This window comes from Canis aureus, chromosome 8 (genome assembly GCF_053574225.1).
Source record: "Canis aureus isolate CA01 chromosome 8, VMU_Caureus_v.1.0, whole genome shotgun sequence".
NCBI lineage: Eukaryota > Metazoa > Chordata > Mammalia > Carnivora > Canidae > Canis > Canis aureus.
Window position 1 is genome coordinate 50,948,186 of NC_135618.1, and position 25,240 is coordinate 50,973,425.

Here is a 25,240-nt window from a genome sequence, read left to right on the forward strand (position 1 = left end):
TTTTTCTCGCTCAGCAGACTATTGGGATTGAAATTGACGCAAATGTGTTTGTCATCGAATATGATTCGAAAGCTTTCTAATTGGTTGCGTTGACTTCAGAGGCTCCAAAAAAACAACCTCCCCATTTTTCCTCCATCGAAAATTCCTTTCTTACTCTCTACTCTCCCCTCCCCTCCCCCATCTCTCCCCACTTCCTCCCCTGTCCTGGGCACCGTCCTCTGTGCTGAGGGCCAGTGACAAATCCCATCTGTCACTCTATGATGCCAGGAGAGGTCAGAGCTGTAACAGCGGCGTGCATCAGCACAGTGGAAGGGCCCTCAGAAGGTGGAGGGGACAGTTTTGCACAGGTGAGGTCTTAATCACATATCTCTGCGTCCAACATCATGCTGTTGACTGGGTTTTGTGCATTTCTTGGCTGTGGGTTTTACCCTCTCCAGTCCCTCCTACAAGAGGGAGTATGAGTAGCAGCAGCAGGCAGTTATCGAGAGCTCGCCGTATGCCAGGCACTGCACAAGGCACTTTGCATTCGATCAGCTCATCTCATCCAGTGCCCTGTGAGGTTGGCACTGTTGTCGTGAGCCTAATTTTTTCTTTCTTTCAGATTTTTAGGATTTGGGTCAGGTAGAGAGTGGCCCTGTGTTGTAAGTGCTGTGGAAAGATACACAGCAGAGCCCTTGCACATTCCCCTTTGCACGGGGTGCAAACAACTCTGGCTTCTTACTCACTGTGCATCTGCAATTTTTTGTTTTCAGCTGTGAATGTGTATGTGGACTATGCTCTCTTTTAAATGGAAAGGCTTAAAAAGAAAGGATTCATTTCTCCCGTGCATCTCAGCCCTCGTCTAAGCTGTCCCTGTGGTTCACATTTATATTCTTGATGGCACTTGGCTGGTGGAGTAGAGGAATAAATAAGTGGAGGAAGAAGTTTCCAGAATCTTTTGGTAACCAGTTCCTGGCTTGGCAGAGAAGTGTCAGAGGCTGAATTGAATGCCCTTCCATGAAAGTGATATCAGGCACTCATTATATACCAGGAGTCAATACACTTGTCCTGCAAAGGGCCAGACAATAAATATTTGAGGCTTCGTGAGCCATATAGTCTCCCCAGCCACCCGATGCTGCTGTTGTAGCACAAAAGGAGCCATGCACAATGCATACCCAGTGCACTTGGTCATGTTCTAATGAAACTCACTTGACAAAAGCAGGAGTGGGCAGGATTTGGCCCCTGGGCCATAGTTTGCTTACCCCTGCTAGATACCAATCCTGTGTCGTAGTAAATACAGCACAGTTTGCACCTTTATAGCACATCGAATCCTCACACCAGCCCTAGGAGGTAGGTCGGTTACCAACCCATTGCATTGATGAGGACATTGAGGCTGAGAGGCTTAGGACTTGCTTGGAGGTGCACGGTTCATAGGTAGCAGAGCTGGGATCACAGGGCCTGCATCCCTACCCATGGCCTTCCTCTCCTCGGGAGGCAGAAGGTTTCCCTTGATCTCAAGTGGTCCGACCTCGGGGAAGTCCTGCAGCCCATAGGCTGTTTTTGTCTATCCTCAGCATCATTGCAAGGAGAAGGGCGGTGTCACCCGTGGAGGCCAGGGACTCCCACGCACTGCCTGGCCCAGCTGAGACCCCACCAGCGCGGTCGTGCAAGCTCAAGTTTGCTGGGACTTTCCCCGTGGCCTCGACTGTGTCAGCCAAGGTGACACACCCTCCCGGGACCTCTGAGCTGGTTAATAAGATTGGCATTTAAGAGCCATTGCACACCCAGCCTGGCACTGCTTTAATTTGCTGCACGACAGCCTCCCCTTTTGCAATAAATTTACTGTGAATAGACTAATTGCAAAATAACCCTAATTGGGTAGTTATCAATGAACAACTTCCCGTGGAACAAAACGGCTTACAATTAATAGCATTTAAGCCATAAACTATTCTTCTGCAGAAAGCTAAGATGTAATTACACCCCATACGGAGATTGTATTCCCTTTCTGGAAACCATGACACCCGGATTTCCCTCTGCTTAGGAGGGATTGGAGCTTCAGCCCCGTGGTCCTTTTATTTCCTGCTAAATGAGATGGAGGTGGGAGGGGAGGGAGCTATAATATGCGTGTAAATATACACATACGCACGTGCCCAGATGCCTGCGCTGGCCTTGTCGTCGTGCCGAACGCCACATCACCCCAACTTCAGCCAGTATGATGCCAGGAGTTGGATATGATTAGGTGAACCATTCCTCATGCTGGAAAGTCTGAAAAATCCGGAGGGAAGGAAATGAGAGTTTGAATGTTGATTCTTGTAAGGGGCTCCTACTCCTCACACTCTACCCTGACCTTAGCACCACTCAAGGAAAAGGAAGAGTCTAGAACCCCAGGAATCGGTTTGCCACCTGATGTTCCTTGCCCCCTTCGCTCCACCTCAGCTGGAAGGACGACACATTTTCACAAGGAAAGGAGGGATCCCTACACCCTCTGCTAACAGCCACCAAGAGAGAGGTGCATTGAGGATGGAGGGTGCTCTATCCCATCAGCTCCCAAACCTGGCCTCAGAGGTTTATTGCTAATCCCACCCTTTGTCACCTCTTAGTCCTCACAGGGTCCCTGTGCTCATTGCAGCTTTCCAACCACCCCTCATCCTCCCGGCTTCCTCCTAGGAGGCCCACCCCCCAGCCCACCCCCACAATTGCCTGGGACTCCTGCCCCTTCCTCAGGCTCCAGAATCATGCCTCCAGTCACTTCAGGAGGACCTCCTCCTGTTTCGTGGAAATGAAACCATGTCGGATGGAAGGCCAAGGGTGGCCTGGGCTGGAAAAAGAGGTTTCCTCCAGCTGCTGGGTTTTGAATACCGGTTGTGACTTGACTAGGCGTGTGACCCTAACCTCCCAGGGCCTCAACTTTCTCATCTGTAGAATGGACACAGACACTCTTAACTTTCCTCATAGGATTGTCGGCTGCAGTGGGAATGTGAATATAAAATGCTTGGTGTGGAGGGGAGGAAGAATGAAGTGGATGTTTGGCTGTTGGCAATGGTGGTGGCAGCTGTAGTGGTATAAGTGAAGGGGGGGATTGAGAAGAAGCATGAATAGAGGCCGCCTCGATGCAGTTTATGGTTTAAATGCTAAATCCTCGTTGCCCGGCCACATCTCTCTGGCTCCATTTTTCAGATGTGGCCCCTCTGTGGCTCAGGCATTCTGTGACACTCTTTCCAGCCCCTCCACTGTTGCCTGCACCCTGACTTGTCTGGCCACCACCTCTCCCCCCTTCAGATCTCAGCCTCAATGCCACCTCCTCCAGGAAGTCTTCCTGGACCACATCTCCCCCAGAAGCTCTCGCCACAGGGATCACACTGACCCTGGTGAAGGGTAGAGGTGGCATTCCTAATAAACGCCTTGCTTGATAAAGACTATTCGGCTTGTAACAGGTGTTCTGTGCCAGGCACTAGGTAACGCAACTTTTTCTGCCTCATTACGTTTGGAACAATTAAATGCCAGCGGCCCTCGTAGGCCACTAGCCCCCCTCCATCTTGGGTGAGAATGCCCTGAGAAAGGCCCCTCTGGTCCCTCCTGCAGCTCACCCTCTGCTGTGTCAGGTAGGGCCAGTGGAGTTGCGCTTCTAGCAGCCTGTGCGTCTGCAGCCTGTGTGTTCAGGCGGAGAATGAGCAGGGAAAATGTGAGAAGTTCCAGGGAAAGCAGTCAGCTGGGAGGCAGGGTGGACTGCCACCTGACCAGGACCTTGGGCCTCAGCAGCTGGGTGATGCAGCGGTTCTCCCATGGGTGATAGGCAAGGGCTAGTTCCTTGCATCAGCCAACCAGCTGGGGTGTTCAGGCACTTGCACGTGAGTGGAAAAGCCGGCTCAAGTATTAGGGCTGAAGATGGGCAGAGAGGGGGTTTCGGATAGAAAGGCAGCCATTCACGGACGTGACAACTGTCTTTACCCATCAGCCTTTGCAGGAGGCCAGGGGCTCTGGACAAATGGGCTTCTGGATGGAGGTAGCTGGCTGCCCGCTTCAGAGAGTGGCAGATGGTGCTGCCAGCTGCAGAAGGGCTGTCTCCCGTACATCTCCGCACCCTGGGGGTGGTGGGGTGACTACACAGCATGAGTAGCTGGCTTCTAGAAAGCGTGGCTGGCAGCCTGGCTTGGAGGGAATATGCAGGCGTAGATGTCAGCTCGTCCAGTCAGTGCCCTGGGGTGCGTGCCTCAGTTTCCCCACCTGTCAGCCAGAGACCCAGACTCCTCCCAGGTTTTTTGCTATATATCTCCTGATGAGGAAATGAGAGAGCAGCCCTGGAAAGCTAAAAACCACTACCATAATGGGGGCGGCGCGGTGAAGCTAAATTGACCCTGGTGCAGCTTTGCCAAGTGGCCGGACCTGGCTTGCTTTCCGAAAGGCCGAGTGTGCAGAGGACCCAGTCAGACCCTTCCGGCTGAGGAAGGCCCAAAGCCCAGTACAGAGGAGGTATCTTGGTAAGGATTCACTGAATTTGGGCCTGACTTGGGCTTCTCCAGGAGAGGAAAGAGACTGACCTGTGGACCCACTCACTGGTCACCCAGGGGGCCGTGTCCAAACCCAGGGCACTGCGAATGTTTTTCCATAAAGGGCCAGAGAGTAAATAGGCTTTGCAGGCCATCTGGTCTGTGTCTCATACCCAACTCTGCCTGAAAGCTTAAATATATAAAGGACCAGCATGGCAGTATTCCAATAAAACCTTATTTATGGTCACAAAAATGTGAATTTTACGTAATTTTCATGTGTCAGAAAATGTTACTCTTTTGCTTTTCTATCAACCCTTTTAAAATGTAAAAAGGGGGGCACCTGGGTGGCTTAGTCAGTGAAGCCTCTGCCTTCGGCTCAGGTCATGATCTCAGGGTCCTGAGATCAAGTCCCATGTTGGGCTCCCTGCCCCTGTGCCTTTGAGATCCTGATTTCAGCTCTTCGGATAAATGTCCAGTGAGATCCCACCTCACACGCATTCGGAGGGCCATTATCAAAAACAAAACAAAAGACAACAGGTGTTGGCGCGGATGTGGAGAAATTGGAACCTTTGTGCACGGTTGGTGGGAGTGCAAAAAAAACGGTGCAGGTACTCTGGAAAACAGTATGGAGGTTTTTCAAAGAGTTAAAAATAGAACTACGGTCTGATTCAGGAATCTCACCTCGGATCCGATTCGGTTTTACGGAAGGCATTGAAACCAGGCGGTCGTGGAGGGCATCCTACAGGGGCTCCGGTGGGGAGGACTTGAGAGAGGACAGAAACTATTGAGATTGGCCAGTGGACCAGATGGCGGTGACCATCAGCTGCTGTTCTGGCCTCAAAGGTTTCTTTGAGGCACAATAACCACTCAAGCCTGATCTTCCGGCAAACATTTATTGAGCTCCTACTGTGTGCCAGGCAGCAGTGGCCAACAGTCCCTCAGGGCTCCCCCATTGAGAGGTGAGTCCCCAACAGGCCAGTTCCACAATGCCTTGTCCTCCTAAAGCACTGTGGTGTTTATTCCCCCCTCCCAGTCTCGGAATCATAAAGAAAGCCAGCTGCCACCCACAAGGCTTTTTAGAAAGCTAAATATGTAGTTACGGGAAATATCATAAATGCCCCCTTCACCTCCCTCCCACCTCCTTCTCCACCCCCTCTCCTTCCCTCAGGAACATGCTGCCAGCTGTACAGCTCTGCCATTCACTTTAAAACTTGTCATTAGGGTGTGTTTGTTCCCTAACTGCCACTGCCTGAAAGCAAAGCTGCGAGGTTTAGGTGCAGAAAGAGGCTGCAAACACCAGCCCCTGAAAGAGCACATCCGAGACCAGAGGATCGTGGTTGGATGGGTGTCTTTCCCTTCTCGTGTGCTCACGATGACATCTACAGCCCAGGGGGTTGGAAGCGTGTTTGTGGACCACTGCTAAGAGCGGCTCGGCGGCGCCTGGCTCACCTGCTTGCCTTTCGTCAGAGGCTGAAGGGAAGCTGGGGAAGGCAGGGAGCATCCTGAGGTTGTGGGCAGCAGGGCCGGGCGGGGCCTGGATGGTGGCCCAGCCCCGGAGTTCACTGATGCCCACCTGCCCCTTAGCCCAGTCCGTCCCTCCCACACACAGTGCGTGGAGATGCTGACGGGCCAGCCTGCATCACCAGGAATGTTGCAGGCAATGGGGGATTACTAATAATGCACGTTCCCCTTTTGGTAAGTTGAAGCAGAGTCACGGAGTCGCCTAGCACCTGACACCAGACTAGACACACAGGAAATATCCGTTGTCTTCTGGGCGAGCAAACCCCTGATATATATGTCCTCTTGCTTTCTTGCACCTGGGTGGGCATTTAGGAGACGCCCAGGGGTGCCCTTGGAAACTTGTCCTGAGCGTGAACATCTTTCTTCCCCTTAGCATCCTTAAGTATGTTTCATTTGCTTCACTTAACGAATTTGTGTGGAGAAGCTACCCCACACTGGGCATGGTGCTAAGAACTGGGGTGCAGTGAACAAGAGACGAGATCCGACCTTACAGCGCTCACAGTCCGGGGGTGGGGGGAGTTGCGTGCAGGCAGTGAACAGGAAAATGCAGGATAGTGGTCAAACTGCCGTACGCGTGGAGAGGGGAAGAAGCAAGGGACCCAGAGGGGCTGTGTCTGAATGACCTTATAGAAAGGAATGGACAAAAGGTAATTGGGAAGGGATGTGGTCTCATTATGGAAGAGCATGCTAAGAACGTGAGCTATCCCCAGATGGAATGGTTGCTAGTTTTTGGAGATACTGAGTTCATTCATTCATTCTCTCAACACTTATTCATCGAGCATCCAATGTCTATGCTGGGCAGTAGATTTGGGGGATTCATTTGGAAGGAAAAAAGAAACAGAATCCCTGTCCTCATGGAGCTTGTCGTGTGTTAAAGCTGGGAGGGTAGATAAATGAATCCAATGATCACAGCAATAAATATGGAGTCGCAGCCACTTCTGCAGAGACACCTGGTGGCACCTCCGTGGTACTGAGAGATGAAGGGTGGGAGGGGTTACTTAGGAGAAAGGCTGGAGGGTGAACATACCAGGCCTAGGCTGCATTGTGTGCAAAGGCCCTGTGGCAGGAGGAGGTGTAGGGAAGCTGAAGAACTAACAGTACTGCCAGGGAAGCTCTGAGCGTCCGCAGCCAGATTGTAAATCCCAAAACCTCTGGATTAGATGATTCCTATCTTCTTACCTTGAGTGAGAAGAATGGAACAGAGGAGCATCTCTTGGGAGCAAATTAAAGTCTCCAGAGAGCCAGAGGAAGATCAACCCAAAGACAGGCAAGGTTCTAGAAAGCTAGGGGTGAGGGCAGGTCCCACATCCTCTCTCCAGAGAATCATGTTCCTTCTACCTTTGGGGACTGATTCAAGTTCTTAGCCCTGGACTCTGGTGGCACAGTGTTGGGGAACCTCACCTCCTGGGGCACCCTTGTTTCTCATGACATCCAAGCCACAGAGGGAAATCCTCTGTGCTTCCAGCGGTGGACAGATTCGTGCAGGGCCTGCGCCTTAGGTTGTTTCGCTGTCACAAGCTCACACAGGATGAAAGGAAGCATCTGAACCAGACTGGTCTTGAGAGGTTTGAAAGGTGACCCTGTCTGCTACTGTGTCAGCTGTAAGACGCTCTGACAAAGGCCGCCCCCGCCCCCCCCGTCCGCTGTCAGCCTCATTTCTTACCTAAACAGTGGGTTGGTTGTGAGACGTCCCTCCCCGTCCCTCCGATTGCCGAGTGAAATACTGTCTTCCAGACGAGTTATTTCCCGTACTCAGCCAGCAGCTACTTACCAAGCACCTGTTACAAATCAGCAGATTATTAGGGTTCTAGAAGCCTCCACGGTGGGCAGGGTGGACCTCCTCCCACAGCAGGTCAATTGATGATGCTTTTCTCAGCATCTGTGAGTATTTTGCCCAGAAGCTACCCCAGGATGAGGCCAAGAAGAACAATTCAGAGGGCAGCCTTCTGGCCTCAAGAGCCCATCCTTCCTTTGGGTGTAGGTCAGCCACCTGGGGTCCAGAAAGCATACACCGGATGCAGAAAGAGAGCCCGTGGCTTTTTGAATGGCCTGTGGATAAAAGCTGTATCCAGGCTCGTCCCCCCTTTTCCACAAACCAACAGAAACCAGCTTGCTTTTTCTCCTGTCTCAAAGTATGTGGCAGTTCAGGGGAAGGGGTTCCTTTAAATATCACTTCTGTGATTCTCTCCCCATCCTCGACCTCCCCAAGTCTCCACGAGGTGCCCAAAGTGCGTACCCACCCTCCCAGTCATCTTCCCCGCTCTCCACTGGAGCACGCGTCCTATTGCACTGGAATCCTCTGTAGCCCCCACTTAGTCACAAGGCCAAGTCGTGTGTGTGTGTGTGTGTGTGTGTGTGTGTGTGTGTGTGTTCGTTCTCTACTGGCTCTCCAGCCCTTGCACAGAGGCTGCAGCGTGAGAGCTCTCGTGTCTGAGAGCACAGCCCTGCCCTTTCCATGCATGATCTCATGGAGCCTTCCCCCCAGCCCTGGAGAAAAGCATGTTCCCTCTCCCCACTTTACACACGGGAAGACTGAGGCTTGGGGAGGTCCAGCGGCTTGCCCAGTGTCACACGTGCAAGTGGCAAACCCTGGACTCTGACTCATTTCTGCCCGATTTCAAAACCCATATTCTCGCCTCTCTGCTGCGTGGCACCTTCCTCAGTACATGTGCAATGGGAATGTGTCAAATGACTAATCCAGTTTCTCCAGAGATCAAGGGAAAGGTAGTGGAAATGTTAACACCTCTCTCTCCCTGTTCATTACTCTCCTTCCCTGCAACCAAAAAGAACAGGGCACCGAGGTCTCTGTACAAGAATCTGTTCTTAAATAATAATGCTTAACCTTTACCTAGGGATTGCTAAATGCCAGGAACTATCCTAAGCATTTTAGCCATATTAAATCATTTATTCTCATAACAGCTCTCTAGTCCAGGAAGCACAGAGAGGGAGGCAACCGGCCTCAAATCCCTCATGTCCTCAGTGGCAGAGCCAGCCCAGGAGCTCAGAGGCGTTTATTTAGTTCAAGAGGCAGAGGTGTAACCACTGTGCTTTGCTGCCTATGGTCTCGGCTGCCCTGTGGCCAAAGGAAGGTCTAAGCAGTTTAATTTGCTCCCCCGGCTACATCCATCTGTTGCAAAGAGATCCACGCACTCATGTGACTCACCTGGTGCTACCGAGGGCTGATCCTATCCAAGACCCTCAGGACTTGCCCTCAAAGCCTTCCTGGGTGAAAAATAGCACCAGTTGCTTGCTATTTCTCTGCTGGTTTCTGGTTGCCGTGGTATATTTGTGTTAGTGTAAAAATGACAAAGCAATAATTTTTCATTGTATCCTTCAGTCACCCATGAGAGATTGGATTTAGGTCACAATTTATTACCCCGTGGAATTGAATCCAATTTTTAACACCATGTCAGCCATTCTGGTATTAGAGCCTTTTAATGGCTGTGAAATTTATACAATGATAAAGTAATTTAAAACATATGTAGGAAGAGCATCAGGCAAATTGATGTGTATAGAACCCTGTGGTAAAAATTGAATAGGAGATAAACATGGAATATGGTGATTGATTAGGGCAGCGAGCAGTGCTCGCTTTGATAAACTCTTAATGGCGAAATTAGTAAACTAATTTATTCTTCGAAATTTTGAGGAGGGTTTATGTTGCCCTAAATCAGAATCAAGGAGAAGCCACAAAGTGCAAATTAATAGCTCACCTCCTAGCATGACGCAGTTAGAGCGAGAAACCTGTCTGAATAACTGGGAGGCTGCCAGGAGCTGGTCCCTAATGGTGTTTCCAATGGCCCGAGTGAAGGATGGTTAGAAGAAACAGCAATGGGAGGGAAAGCAGGATTTTTTTTTTAATTTTTTAAAGCTAGCTCAAATAATGCAGAAACCATGCTCGTTATAATTTCTTTAATTATTCAAGTGGGACGATGTACATTCTCATTATTTCAAAAACCAGAAAACATTGCAGATAAAGGGAAAATCAAACTTGACCAGGCCTCCTCTGAGGAGTGACTGCAACACATTTTTGGTTTTGTTGAGAGCTTTAAATTCGACAGATGCAGAAGGAGAGCTGGTTTTGTGCTGGGAGTGGGGGCGGTAGGTATAAATGACGAGAAACTAATGTGTAGCTCTGGAACTTGCAAAAATATAGAACCTGGTTTCGGCTGGGAAGACTCAAAAATTATAGGAAACTGATGAGTAGTTGTGGAACTTGTTTTCTTAATTCGGACAGGTATCTACATCCCAGACCTGTATCCCTGTCCCGAGACGGAGACCTATGTAATTCCTTTTTTTCCCCCCACAGTATGTTTATTTTCCCATTCTCTTTTATTGCCTGTATAATTCCTTGTAATGGCTGGTTGTTACTCTGGAGGATAGCCATGCCATCGTTTAACCATTCCCCTATGAGTGGACATTTACATTGATGCCAGATTTTTGCTATATTGAATGGCTGTTTTCTCACTTCTCCCCCCAAAATGGTGCATAATTAGTACCATTCTAGATGTACTGGAGAAAAGTGAATTTGCTGCTTATGATGGATGCCTCAAGGACATGAGAGCTTAATTTTAATTCTCTAGGGGACCCGAGTTGAGACTGGCTGCTAGGAGCATCCTGAGAAATGTAGTTGGTAGGTTGAAAGGCGGGTCTGCTTTAAATTTTCATAGATGCCATCAAGCTATCCTGCAAAAATGCTGTACCAGTTACAACAGTATGTTCTATCCTGTATTAGTCACAGACAGAATGTTAGGAGCTTCCAGAACATCTTCTCCTCCTATAGGGATCTCCGTCCTTCCCAGGCTCCCTTGTCAGATTTCAGAGTAGTAACAGGTCTAGTTCCTAAGCTTCTGAGACCCAGCAAGTCTTTTCCACCACCGAGGATAATGGTTCACACACTTGAGGTCCTTAGACTCCCAGGCCTGCCCCCAGGGATGCTGATCCAGATCAGGGATGGCCCCTGGAAGTTGCCTTTCTAACAGCTGCTATTGCTCCCCTAGAACCACACCTTGAGAAGCATTGACCTGAAGGATGCCCCATACTCTCCAATTCCGCCCTTTCTCCCGGGCATTGGTTCTGAATGGGGATGATTATGCTCGTTCCCAGGGGACATTTGGCTATGTCTGTAGACATGGGTTGTCATAAAACGCACAGGGATGCTGCTGGCATCTAGTGAGTAGAGGCCAGGGCTGCCAGACATCCCAATGCACAGAACAAGCCCCATGATAATTTTCCAGGTTAGAACGTTGATAGTGTTTCTGTTGAGAAAACCCGCTGTCACCCGAGCCAGGGTGCTGTGTCTGAGATGGGGTCATCTGCCTTCCTCTTCGTGCCCTTATCTCCTCCGTGTGGCCAGTTCCCATTCCGCATAGACATGCCGCATCCCCAGTCTCATTCCTGGCCTTGCAACCGTCCACCTCACCCCTGTGTCCTTCTCAGCCCTGCTGATCCCTCTCCCACTAAACATCCCTCCCTCCCAGCCTGAAGAGCCATTAGACACCACCTACTGATCTCAGCCTGCCGCCGGGCCAGGGGGCTGCACCTGGAATTGTGCTCCGTAGTGAGAGCTGTACTCCATCCACTTGGGTTTGATTTCTGGCTGGCCACTTGCCAGCTAGGTGGCCTTGAGCAAGTGGCTTCACCTCCCTGTGTAACATTTTTAATCCATAAAGTGGGGATGATGATGGACATCGAAGTTAGCTTAGGACTGTCCCCATTTCTGACTCGCGTCCTCGATATAATTACTAATGGCGCTTTTTTTTTTTGTCTCAAGAAGTTTCCCAGTGCGGGTGATAAACTGTATGGTCACCTTCATGATAATAATAGTTCTGACTTTGTATGTTTCTTGCAAGGACCGAATGGGATTATGTGAGGCATTAACACACAGGCTGGCTCTAGAAAGTTGTCAGTAAGAGTGAGCTCTTCTGTTCTGGATAAATACCCACCCTCCAAAATTGAAAGCGCATCTCAAGGAGATATTTGTGCATCCATATTCATAGCGTTATGCACAAGAGCCGTAGAGTAGAAGCAAACCAGATGTCCAGTGATGGAAGAAGAGGTAACCAAATATGGTAAATCCATACTGTGGAACACTATTCAGCCTTAAAAAGAAAGGGAATTCTGGCCCATGCTGTACCATGGACGAACCTGGAGGACATTGTGTTGAGTGAAATAGGCCAGTGGCAGAAAGAAATACTGAGCAATTCCACTTATATAAAGCACGTAGAATAGTCAGATGCACAAAGACACAGAGCCGAAGGGTGGTCGCAAGGGCCAGGGAGAATGGGGAATTTTTGCTTACTGGGTAGAGTTTGAGTTTTACAAGATTATAAGTGTGCTAGACATCGGTTGCACAACAGTGTGAATGCACTTACCACTACCAAACTATACACTTAAAAATGGTTAAGATGGTGCATTTTATGTTAAATGTATTTTACCACAATAAAAAAAACAAAAAAAACAAAAAAAAACCTTAGCTCTTCTGCAAACAGGCATTGCAGCATGTGAGCCTCACCCTAACCACTCCCCAACCCTAGATGGGCTTTGTTGTCCCGTTTCAGAGACGAGGATCCTAAGCCTAAGTGAGGCTGGGTGATTTGTTTAGGCAAATTGCAGAGAGAGAGTGAAGGGGTCCTGAGGCCTGGTCCCAGGCCAGGTCCAGGTCCTGAGGTCCTGGTAGTTCACCTTTATCGTAGGGTTGTTGGGAGCCATTGGTGGCTATTGAGCAGGAACAGTGGCATGATCTGACTTACTTTGTAATAGGGATTAGCAGACTTTCCCTAAGAGGCCAGATAGTAAGTATCTCGGGCTTCGTAGGGCATATTAGGGTCTCTGTCATAGCACTCAAGCCAGTGTGCAAACAGTACGTAGATGGCTGGATCTGACCCAAGGGCCAGAGTTTGCTGACCCCTGCTTTAGAGCGAGCTTCCTGGCTGCTATGGTAGGTTGGGAAGAGAACTGCAGAGGGCAAGATACGTACCTGCCTCTTTGCCCACCACTCCCGCATGTCATAACCTGGAAGTTGGCTAAGAGCCTCTCAGAGAAGCCTCCTCAGGTGGCCCATACGTCCCAAGCCACATGCAGCCTCGGCTCTACCTACTTATATTGGAAACTCCCTGGCAGGGGGCCCCTGACAAGGTGACCTGGAGTCCTAGAGAAGGCTCAGCAGCCAGGCCGGGCCTGAAGGAGCCGTGGTCCGGGCTCCTGACACCAGCATGACTGTGTCGTTTGTTTCCAGACTTTGTTAGCCTCCCAGCCAGGGAACCAGAGCATCTCGAGGCACTGTTACCACTGCTTTCTCAGCCTAGACCTCAAAGGGCAATTAACCTGGTTCTCCAGGCCTCCCTCCCTCCTCTTGTTTATTGCTGTGAACACAGGAAATGCACTATTAAGGTGCCCAGAATGCTATCAAGGAATTTGACTATAATTTAAAAGGCTCTATGGGGAGGACCCCAGTGGCTGATTAATAATGTATTTGTAGAGCAGTAAAGACTCCAGCAGATCAGTGGAGCTCAGCCTCCAGACTTTATTTATGCAGCTGGAATCCTATGAGGTTCCTCTCTGGGGTGGGGTGGGGAGTGGCGTCTACATTGGGACTTTCTGACTCAGATAATGATCCCTGTGAAACTGAGAATTGCAGAAATCATACTGCGTAGACAGTGGTCAAGGACGCGGGGTTCTAACCCTTGGGGTTCTGGCGTTGAGTCCTGGTGCTCCTGAGTGCTAGCTTTGGAACCTTGCGTGTGCTGCTTAAACCTCCTTGTGCCTCGTTCTTCCCATCTGTAAAATGGGACTAACGATAGTATCTATCTCCTAAGTCATGAGATGCTGCCTAGAAAGCAAATAACATAAAGTCCCTGCCGCATTCAGAGTATATGCTCATTCATTGTTAAACGTCCTCTTACTGTCACCATCATTCAGATTAGTATTCCCTTCTGAGGAGCTCAGGTGACAGGCTGGCTCAGACTTGGGTTTTTTTTTTTTTTTCTTCCCATTTTCACATCTCTCTCAGCAATGAGAGTATCACTCACTGGTCCCCTTCTTTCCGTCTCCTCCACAACGTCCCTGGCCCTGTCGCTCACATCTCTTGTGGGGACGCAGCAGTATGATCTTAGCTCGTTTCTCACATCTGCTCTGCCACACCTTCTCCCACCTGCTGGGTGATTCTCTGCATCCAGAAAGTTCTTCATAAGATGGACTTTGAACTGTGTTGCTCAGCTGCTGAAAACCCACTGGAGTCTACCGTAGTATCTAGAGTAACTCTTACGGTGGCCTTTGGGGCCCCATGGGAATCACCCTACCCCTCTCTCCAGCCTTATGTGTCATTCTCACCTCTCTTCCTTCCACAGCTTCTTGCACCAGGTGCCCCCCCCCCCCCCCCCCCGCCTCCTGCACGCCTAGAGAAAGCAGGCTTCAGCCTAAGGCTTTCCCACATGCTGGTTTCCCTGTCCACGCCCTTGTTCTCACATCTTTCCTGGCAAGCCCATGTCATTCTTTGGAGCTTAAATCTTAGTTATGCTTTCTTAGGGAAAACTTCTCCTATAGCATTTTATACAGCATTTATAGCATGTATTCCAGTTGGTAGCTTTGTATGGTTGTTTAGCATCTCTTTTCCTAAAATGACCAAAATATCCAGGAAGGCAGGTTCTGTTTTTATTTTTCAGGACTAACCCCACCTAGCACAAAGTAGATGCCCAGGAGGGATGGATGCATGCATATATGCACATGTGGATGAGTGGGTGGATGGAAGAACAGATGGGCAGATGATTGAATGACTGGATGAAAAGATGAGTGAATTAGGTGGACACATTATGGATTAGAGAAGTTGAAGTCTGCAGGGAGAATCCAACAAACGCCTTTGGGAGAATCCAGGTAGAACTTAAAGAGAACAATTCAGAGATTTGAGAATAATTCAGGAGGCAAATCTGGCTGAACTTGGCAGTCGTGCTGACCATAGAGATGAAAACTGGGGAGGAATCCAAGGAAATGCCTGGATTGTTCATTAGACCGAGTGGTGTTGGTATAACCAGTAGGACTGGAAAATTGACCATGTCTGGAAAACAGAGAGCCGATGACCTCTCTCACCTCAGTGTTGGGAAGGTAAGTAAGATAATGCAAACTCCTCGGCTATTTTGCAAAAGCTGATGGAAGTGAAACTGTCTAGTGTTTGAACTGAATTAGAGCCCAGTTCTGGTTGAACTTCTCAAACAGGGGGAAAACAAAAAACAAAAAATGGTGGTGCTCATGCCCTGAAGTGGTGAAGTGCTCACAGACTAAGAACAGAAGGGAGGAAGGGGTGGCCAAAGCCTGGTCAGCGATGGGGACACCGTGAACCATGAAGACAAGGAAGAGAGCAGGAGCCTGGCCATTCAAGGCATTGTAGGCCATGAAAAGGAATTTGAAAAAAAATTTTTTTTTTTTTTTTGGCAAGCTCCAGTGGCCTTACAAAAATGCTTGCCTGGTCTCCAAAATGAGTCACCTGGTTGCTCTGAGACAGCAGTCAGTTCGGATGGGTTGGCAGCCTGCTTGCGCACAGCCATGGCCCTACTCACTCATGTATGTATCGTCTGGGCCGCTTCCCGGGCTCAAGGGCAGAGTGGGATAGGCAGACCAGAGTGGCCTGTGTGGTGCCCAAAGCCTGAACCATATGGTCTGTCCCTATACAGAAAAAAAGATACCAAGCCCTGTTCTAGAATAAAAGCTCCTGCTTGCTCCATCCAGTGTATATTCCAAGACTTGAGAAATTTTCCATTGCCTTCAAAACTGATTACATGGGAATAAATTACACATATAACAAGGAGTGACCAAAACTTGCTTCTGCAAGGTTTTGGTTGATTTTCAGGGATGGGCTGGCTGGCTGGCAAGGTCAGAGGAAAAATGCTCTGATTTCACCTCATTAGAAAAACCCTCCAGCCTCGTTCCTAGATGCACCTACCCTCGCTGGAAAGATGGCATTCAAAGGTGGGATGCCTGACATGTAACAGATGCTCAACAAATGTTTATTGATGAATCACCAGTGACCTTCAGAGAGGTTTAGAGCTGGCCTCCCACCTGGAGTGTGTTAATACTGACCTGGAAATAAGGACAAAGCCTCTGCAGCTGTCGGTGCCTTTCACTTGTGCTATCAGCTGACTTGTTCCAAATAGGCTAAATGCAGTGTCACCCAAGTGACCCCAGAGGAGCATCTGAGTTTTGCCAACGCGCGACACACAGCATCTGACACTGCTGTGGTCTCACAGGAAGTAAAACTGGGCCCAGATGAATATTGGATCATCATTTTGAAATGCTGGTAAGAAATGCTGATGATTACTGTCTCGGGCTTCTAATTACACCTCTGCGTCTCTCAGGAAGGAAGAGACCTTTTGCCATAGGCGCACTTCACAACTAATCTGAAACCCAGCACAGGCTCTATTTAATTACATGTACACTTCCTTGAAGCCACGAGAAAGGTCCTGGAAAACTAATTCGCTGCCTGTCAGGACAAAGGGCATTGATCTTGAACCTCAAACTTCAACCAAGACACATCCCTGTGTGCAAACGGCGGGGGAGGGGCAGGAACTGCTGCAAGGCATGCCAACTAGATGGCGAGAACATTCCATTGTGGGGGGTGTGGGGTGATGGTGAATATTTTCTCTAATACCTCCGAGCTTCTTTCTAGACTGAGAATAGGAGGAAAAAACGGCTGAAAAACAGAGGTCTTGAGTCTGGAGCCCCGGCAAGTAATAATGTAATAATTCTAGTAGGTGATTGTTGACTGAGGACCATTATTTCCACTGATGGACCTCTAAGTTTGAGAAGCAGCAAGTTTTATCCCCAAACAACATTATGGCAACTGCTTGGACCTTTAATCTTTTAAATCCCGGAGTGGCATTCATTGGAAGGTGGTGGTTCTTCACCTTACTCTCTGCATTGAACATTAACATAAATCATGCTGAGTCCTCAATCAGGTCTGTTCCCAGAGTTTTAGAATCCTAAACTCAATTACTAGGTAGATAGCATGGGTTGCGTTGTCTCCCCCAAAAGACGTTGCAGTCCGAACCCCCCAGTATCTGTGAATGTGACCTCATTTGGAAGTAGGGTCTTTGCAGATGATGGAGATGAGATGAGATCATTAGGGGGGCTCCCAATCTATCAGGACTGGTGTTCTCATTTAAAAAAGGCACGTTTTGACCTAAAGACAGAACACGTACAGGGAGCATGCCACAGAACATGAAGGAGGAGTTTGGGGGGATGCATCTATAAGCCAAGGAAGCAACGGCACCCAGTCAACCACCAGAAGCTTGGAGAGGCACAGAATAGTGTTTTTTTTTTTTTCCTCAGAATCAACCTTAGTGACACTTTGATCTCGACTTCCAGCCTCCAGAACTGTGAGGCAGTACATTTCTATCCTATAAGCCACTCAGTTGTTAGAGCTGGCACCAGGGAACTAATAAAAGAGACATCCCCCGCTCTGATGTCCCACTAGCATCTCAGACCCGCATGGATTCGTCAACCCTCCGCCCTCAACCAGATCCAGCCGCCTTTTCGTCTTCTCTGTTTCAGCTGGTAATATCAGTCTGTCACTCTAACGGACAACCCTGGTACCGTCTTTGCCTCTCGAGAGCCACCAAGACTAGTCAGTGAAAGAGAGGCGTTTAGGCCTTACACACCCTGGCTTCCACTCTTATTCTGGGGGCTGCAGCCGGCAAACTGGGAGCTTAGACTAAGACATCTACATTTTGTGAACTAGCTGCTAAGAATTAAAGATTGGAGATCCTCATTGCAGCTTCCACATTTCCAGCTTCCCTTGAAATTAAGGGAGAATCTGGCAGCCTCAAGCCTGCAGTGCCTCACGTAGCAACGTTTGTCCATTGCTGAGAGAGAGGTGACCTCCCTTTGATGGGATGAGGACTCTCCTTCCTTCATCCCTACCACTCAGGCCTCAACCCAGGCCCTCCTTGTTCATCAGATCACCCCCTGCCCCCCTCTGAGGGCTTTGTGTTTCCAACCACTGATTATGGCAGTTGAAAGCTGACAGGGGACCAATTCTGGCTCAATGGTAAGTGGGGACAAGCCTGCAGAAGTGCCAGGATGAGGAGTAGTGAAATCATCCCATCAAGCCATGTGCCCCTCAGTCTTCTCTCGGTGTCACCCACCTCTTAATGACTTGCTTCCCCCACTCCTCCCCATCAGTATAGCCTCTGACACGATCATTGAAAATGATATATGCGCTTAATAATATAGGTCATTCTCCATTGTATCAGAGGCTGTCCGGCATCAGGCTCCCAGCTCAGCGGGGAGTCTGCTTGTCCCTGTCCCTCTCCCTCTGCCCTTCCTTGACTCGAGCTCTCTCTGTTTCTCTCAAATAAGTAAAATCTTAAAATATATAGGGATGGTAGCACCTAGGAACTGAGTTTGCACAGAAATTTACTTGGAGGACACTCAAGGTACAGTGTGCATATTTACCAACACACAGGGTTTCTAGAAACACACGGAGGCACCAGACACATGTGTTTTGAGCCAGAAAGCCCTATGATCAGGAGAGATACAAGGAACTGTGTGAAGCAACTGTGAAGAAAGCATTTATCGTAATTCCCCCTCAATATCCCAAATGCAGAATTTCTCCCATGACTCAGCCTGTCTTTGGGGGCTGGGAAACAACTGTAACACCTCTCGTGCATGGGGAATGTGGAGAGGCACTGGGATGGGGTCCTTTAGAGCCCATTGCTGCCAGGTTCTAGCTGTGTGACCTTGGGTGGGTCAGTGACCTCTCTGAGCCCTATTTGTAATGAAGATCTTGGTGTCTTCCTTTATAGGATCAGTGGGAAGGCTGGAAGAAAAAAAAGTCTACAGTGCACTCAGAACTGTGTTTAGTACAGAGTAGGTCCACAAAAAAAAAAAAAAAAGAAAGAAAAGAAAAGAAAAACAACTCAAGCCCGATAATGATGGGGATTTGCCTCTGCAGACTCCAGGCCACTTTCAACACACTTAATCTTATGTATGACTTGAACAGCTTTGTCTGATTTGTCTGGGATCAGGAAGTTTTTCTTTCTGAAATCCAGACCTACATTTAATTAGGGTGTCAGGAATCTCCATTCCCAAATTGAATTGGAATGAGCTCTTTTCCACACTAAAACAAGGCGAGGAAGCAAACCGAGCAAGATGACTCTACTTCTTTTTTTTTCCCCCCAGGGAGTTTCCCTATTTTCCATAATGAAAGATCATTAAAATAACCAGAAGACAAATGGCACCAAATTAATAAAAATGTAGATCAAATGATCCTCTGTTACCTATTTTTGCTCAATTGCAGTTGAGGAATACATTGATTAAACTGCCAGCAAACCATTATGGTCGTATTCATTACTATAGCATAATCTATTTTATTATGATAGGATAATAACTAACACAGTCTTGCAGACAGACGTTTCTCTGTGGGCTAAGTAATCATTTACTGTGGATCTGCACCAAAGAACACTGGGTTCGTTTTGCTGGCGGTGGAACTGAGCCTTGTTGTTGGGGAGGAGGGTGGGGAAAGTGGTTTATTTTCTTTGCATTTATCACATGACTTCGCTTGCTCGATTCCCAGGTGGGGGCACTTTGAGTGCTGCTGTGAAATCCATAATGATCCAAGAGAGATTTTAGAAATGTCAAAAAAAAAAAAAAAAAGGTAGTCAGTGAACTGATCTTATTAATTTTTCTTTGTTTTTATCTACTCCATACCCAATAGTTGGTGTGATTGATTTCTCATGTGCTTATTTATTCATTAAGCTTATTTATTATGCATTAGCAAACAGGTGATGGGGCATGGCGGTGTGCCAAGGCTTGGCCATGCAGACGAGGATCACAAGACCTCCAGTTGCTCACAGCCTAGCGGGGAAGGCAAGGGTGTCATTAAGCAGTTATAATATGCACAGATTTATGAAAACAAACCTGGAGGGATGGTTTGGCCAGTGGGTGCAGTTGGCCTCAGGAGTGCAACATCTGGAATGGGTAGTGGGGATGGACCTGGGTGTGGGAGATGAACTGTTTGCATTTGAAGCCAGACTCTGTCACTCGTGAGCTCAGAGATCTTGGGCAGGTCACTTTGTTCCTTCAGTTCCCAAGGTTATCCTCTGCAGCTGGGGGTGATAACGGGACTCACCTCCACTGTTGAGACCAGGTCCAATCTGGGGACCACTGCCATGCATTTCCTGTGTATGAACCCTTTGGTAGAGCCAAGCCACTGTCATCAACATCCTTGCTCTTCCCATGATGAAACTAGGATTTGAGAGAGTGAGTACCTTGCCCGAGGTCACCTAGCCAGCCAGAGGCAGAAGAGGATTTGAAGCCAAATCTGCTGTCCTCCCAAGTACGTGCTCTCAACGAGGACAAAGATGGCATTTTCATACATAGGTGTTCAATGCACAGGTCACAAAATATCTTGAGGGGTCAGCAGGACACAAATGCCTGGGGTAGGCGGGTGGGGCCTGTGGCTGACCGAATAACACAGGTCCCATCCAAAGCCCCCAACTCTCCCGCACTGTGGATTACAGGCACAGGCTTGATCTTGTGTTTAAGAGTAAGAAATCTGAATTTTCATATGCAATCTCTTGATTGAGCTGGCAACTATCTTTGTTTAAGACAAATAAGCAAACCAGAAAGCCAGCCCGACGAAACCTGTCTGTGGGTTAGGCAGGCCCAGGAGCTAGCAGCCTGCAGGCTCTACTGTGAAGCCATCATCTCTGTAGGCCGCTTGGTATGCCGAACGCCTCCTGCACCACACCTCCTGCACACACACAGATTTCTGCTCGAAGGGCTCTTGCCGGTGTCTGCAGTGAGAAGTCTCTGGGCCACACTGGCAGCAGGAACCAGGCTGCTTCTCCAGGCCCCCTCTTTGCTGTGCTCAGTACTGGCACCCATCACTCACTGTTTCCAAGCAGGATGATCAGAGCCTGTCCTGTAATGAAGCTTGTCTTCTGGTGTGGCCCTCTGCTCTCAGAGTGATTTGAAGCTGAGGATGAGCTTCCCTTGAGATTTCCTTGAAACAGGTAGGGATGCAGAATCCCATCCATTGCTTCTGTTCTCATTGTTTATTTGGGGTTGGGAGAGACATATTGGAAAGTTCTGGTGTCTTAGTAATCCATCGCATTCAGTGTCAGCATGTGTATATAAAATGGCCAGTCTACGTGTGCTAGGGAAAGGGAGGAGTATCCCCGTAGAGCAGGAGCTACAAAGACTGGTACAGGCGATGAGACAGGTGTGGGAATCGTGATTGCATACAGCAGGGTAGTACAGTGGAGGAATTAACAAAATGCTACAGAACACGAATGAAGAAGAATTTTGCCCAAAGGAGGCGATCAGTGAGTGTCATAGTCCTTGAACTCAATTGGTAGGTATGGATATAGTTTCACCAGATTACAAGGGAAGAGGAGAGGCATTCCAGATAGCACATAACCACCACACCACTGGATGACTCTCATCACTTCCATCACCACCCTTGCCATCACCACCACCACGATTCACCATCTCCATTGCCACCACCACCATCACCACTGGATGACTCTCATCATCTCCATCACCCTGTAGTCATCACCATCACCACCATATCCACCATCTCCATTGCCACTGCCACCACCATCACCACCACTGGTTGACCGTCACCACCTCCATCACTGCCATCGCTATCCACCACTACATCTATCTCCATTGCCACCATCACCATCAGTACTCTATCACCTCTATCCTTACCATCACTCCCTCTACCACCACCTCCATCACTGTCACTACCACCATCACTATCTTCGCCATCAATGAATCAGTAGCCAACGTTACCATAATGTCCTTTGTTTTATCTGATTTGAACCTCACAACCCTTTGACATGGATACTAAATGTAATCTCATTTAAAGGTGGGAAAATTAAGGCTTAGAGAAATGAAAGGATTTACCAAGGTCACACTGCATTAACCTGACCGCAGATGCAAAGACAGCTGCCTGACTCTAGAGCCTGGGCTCAGTCCCTGCCCCTCACTGCCTCCATACGCCAATGCCTGATGGGGACATAGGTCATGAGAGAAATAGTCAAGAGCATCAAATTAGGGTTAAGGTACATCAGGCTTTCTTAACAGTGGTACTCTTGACATTTTGGACTGAATTATTTTTTTATTGTCAAATGCTACCCTGTGCACTTCGAATGTACTTTGGTGCCAACTCGATGGATGCATCTAGTACCCCAGCCCCACTTGTGACAGTCAAAAATGTCCCCAGACATTGATAAATGTCCCCTTGGAGACAAAACCATGAGCATTTAAGGGTTAGCTTATTTAGAGCTAAAAGAGAACAGGCTAGAAATGCTTACATTTAAGAGTCTGAGGAATGAAGGAAAGGCTATTACTGAGTTGAGGAAAGTAGTAAAAAGAGCTTGGGTGACCTCAGAAAAGGGGTACCGGGGCTGCCAAACGAGCACTGGGGTCTCTAGAAGGGGACGTGCACTGGGTCTCCAGGAAAGAACGTGCCCCCCAGAAATGCCAAAGCTTTAGAGAAGAAAGACACCTGGAGAAAAGTAGCCCCTGGCTTTTCCATTGGCGTCTCCTGGGCAAGCAGCTCCAGGTGAGTGACAGGCAGTAGTCAGACGCCACAGACCAAGAGGCAGAGCTGCCACTGCTCACAGGTGGACTAGAGCAGCCAGTAGTAAGAACTGTGAGGCTGAAAAAATCTGACCTGGTCCAGAGAAGGAAGAAGGAGGGCATGGTGCAGGGCGCAATCCAAGACCCAGAAGAGCAGGGGGCAGAGGAGGGACTGAGGCTGGGATCCTAGGACCAGCTGAAGGACAGCAGACCATTTTCCTCTCATGGACATGTTTGGCTTGGCCCGGGGTATCCGTGTCCTGGGGCTGCTGTAACAAATGACCACAAACTAGGTGGCTTTAAAACAACATGAATTTATTCTCTCATCCTGGAGAATGAGCATCTGTCTGGAGGTCAGAGTCTGAAATCGGGTTGTTGGCAGGGCTGATTCCTTCTTGGTTGAGTGGGGTGTCCGAAGGCGATTCTGTGGCTCTCTCCCAGCTTCTGGTGGTTACCGACAATGCTTGGCATTCCTTGGCTTATAGATGCACCACTCTAATCTCAGCCTCCCTGATCACATGGCCTTCATCCCCGTGTGTCTTCCAGGGGCAGTCTTATGAGGACACCAGGCATTGAATTTAGAACCCGCCCTAATCCAGCAGGAGCTCATCTTAATTTAACTGATGATATCTGCAAAGACCCTTATGAGCAAATAAAATCACGTTCTGAGATTCCAGGTAGACCTGAATTTTGGGGAGGCCCTATTGACCCAGTACACTCACATACAGATTTTTTTATATATAAATTAGTAACCGTTTTAACATTTGGAATATTGAACATAAGAACCATATTTCTGGAATCTTCTGGAAAACCAGAAGATTTAGCAACACTGAACTGCATCCCCTATGGCAAAGACAGGTTAGCCCTAAGAGGTGATCATTCCTGTTAGGCAGGGCGAGTGGGATCATTCTAATTTGCCACGCCCCACCCTGCATGTTTCTTTCACTGACCTTCCACGGCAGCCTCTGTGTGGGCTGGAGTTCGAGATACTTGGTCTGGCATAAAGCCTTCCTCCCTGGGGCCTGGCTCAGCCCTGGGAGCAGAGTCCGCATCCTCTAAGTTCCTGACGGTCTGCTGGAGGTCGGAGATGTCACCCTGTTTTCTGATCCTGGGTCCAGCCACACTTGTGTTCAACCATCCAGGTCAAAGCACACAGCTGGGATCACAGAAGTTGGCCTCCCCAATCGGCCCTCCTTGTGGGCATTGTGCTAGGACCAGCTGGTCTGCTGGGGTTTCCCTGGCCTGGCTAGAGTTCAGGCCCTTGGCCCTGTTATTTTTGTGGCGGTTCTGGAATCCCACCTTGTAGAGGCATGGTGCCGACGGTGAAGGCCACCTCCGTTAGAAATCGGCCAGCTCTGGCTTTGAATCTTAGCTCCAGCCCTAACTGGTTGTGTGGCCTTAGAATGAGGGCCCGATGCACTCAGCCCAAGAAGAATCTAGGGAGAGTGACAAATCATGTATGTGACGTGCCTCAGACCGTGCCAGGTATGAATCAGGCGCTCGGTAAATGCAACCATGTGAAAGTGATCACCAGCCCTACTGTCGGAGGAGTTCCTGTGACCACAGAGAGGGCACACAAGCCCTCACAGCTCTGGGAGGAGCAGAGGGGATGGAGGGGAGGAGGGCGCAGGCTCTCCCAATCAGAAGCCTCCATGGGGAGGACGGGCCGGCTTCTGAGTCACCCATTGGCTGCTTGAAACAAGAAGTGTTCCGGGCAGCAATGCGCTGCCCCCTCATTCCGCACCTCCTCCCGAGCACCTCCTCTGCATCCTGTGCTCATTTTGTATGCACCATCCAATGTTTAGATGACACCTTATTTAACAAGGCTCGCCTGCAACCCTGGCAAGTCACAATGAAGTCAGGAATTAAGATACAGCTTCCTGCGTCGCATAATTGGATTACAAGGATCATAGGAATGCCACGTTGCCTATGAAATGTGCAGGGGATTATTCAGTAATGACTTTCCTCTGTCATCCTTCACTAATCCTGCCAATCGGGAATAGTTTTAGATTAGGAGAGAACCCCACTGGTGGGAGATGTCTTTCTCATTTACAGCTGGGCCTCCCTGGGGGACTGGGGGACCAGGGTAGCTGCAGATGATTGATTGGCCAGTGGTGACAGCTGCCATGTGTAAAGCAGTGACTCTGGTCCTTGTTACTCTTCTGAATTCCTGACCCACATACCCAGCAGTCAAGGGATGTGTCTATCCAGGGAGGTCCTGCAGGCATCTCAGGGGGCCAGCAAGAATCCACTGTCTTTCCATCCCCAAATTCTCAACTTTCTTCCATGGTGAATACCACGCTCAACCTCTAAATTGCCCAAGACAGAAACCCAGGGATCTCTGTTATTTCTACTCCCTTTAAATCCATAAGGCGACTCAGTTTTAACTTCTGAGTGCCTCCTGTGTCCATCACCTCCTCCCTGACTGTCTTGTTCTCCCCTCTAGGCCTTTATCATCTCTCTTATGGTATTAAGTCATTTCTCCACCTCTACCTCCTCTTGCCTCTATTTCTGCCTCTCTTAGTCTCTCCTTAAAAAAAAAAAAAAAAAAAAAGGTTTCCGGAGTTTTTAAAAATGTCCTTCTGCTCATATCACTCCCCTGATGAGAATCCTTCCATCACAGAAACCACTAAATACATTGCACACTTGGGTCTCTTCTTCCTTCCTGGGCTCAA

General features: G+C 48.9%; 1 protein-coding gene across 1 annotated transcript in view; it reads left to right on the plus strand.

Moving 5' to 3' along the window:
• The window catches only part of XYLT1 (xylosyltransferase 1), a 306,482-nt gene that overhangs the window by 174,790 nt on the left and 106,452 nt on the right, over nt 1-25,240 (plus strand). The window lies entirely within an intron of this gene.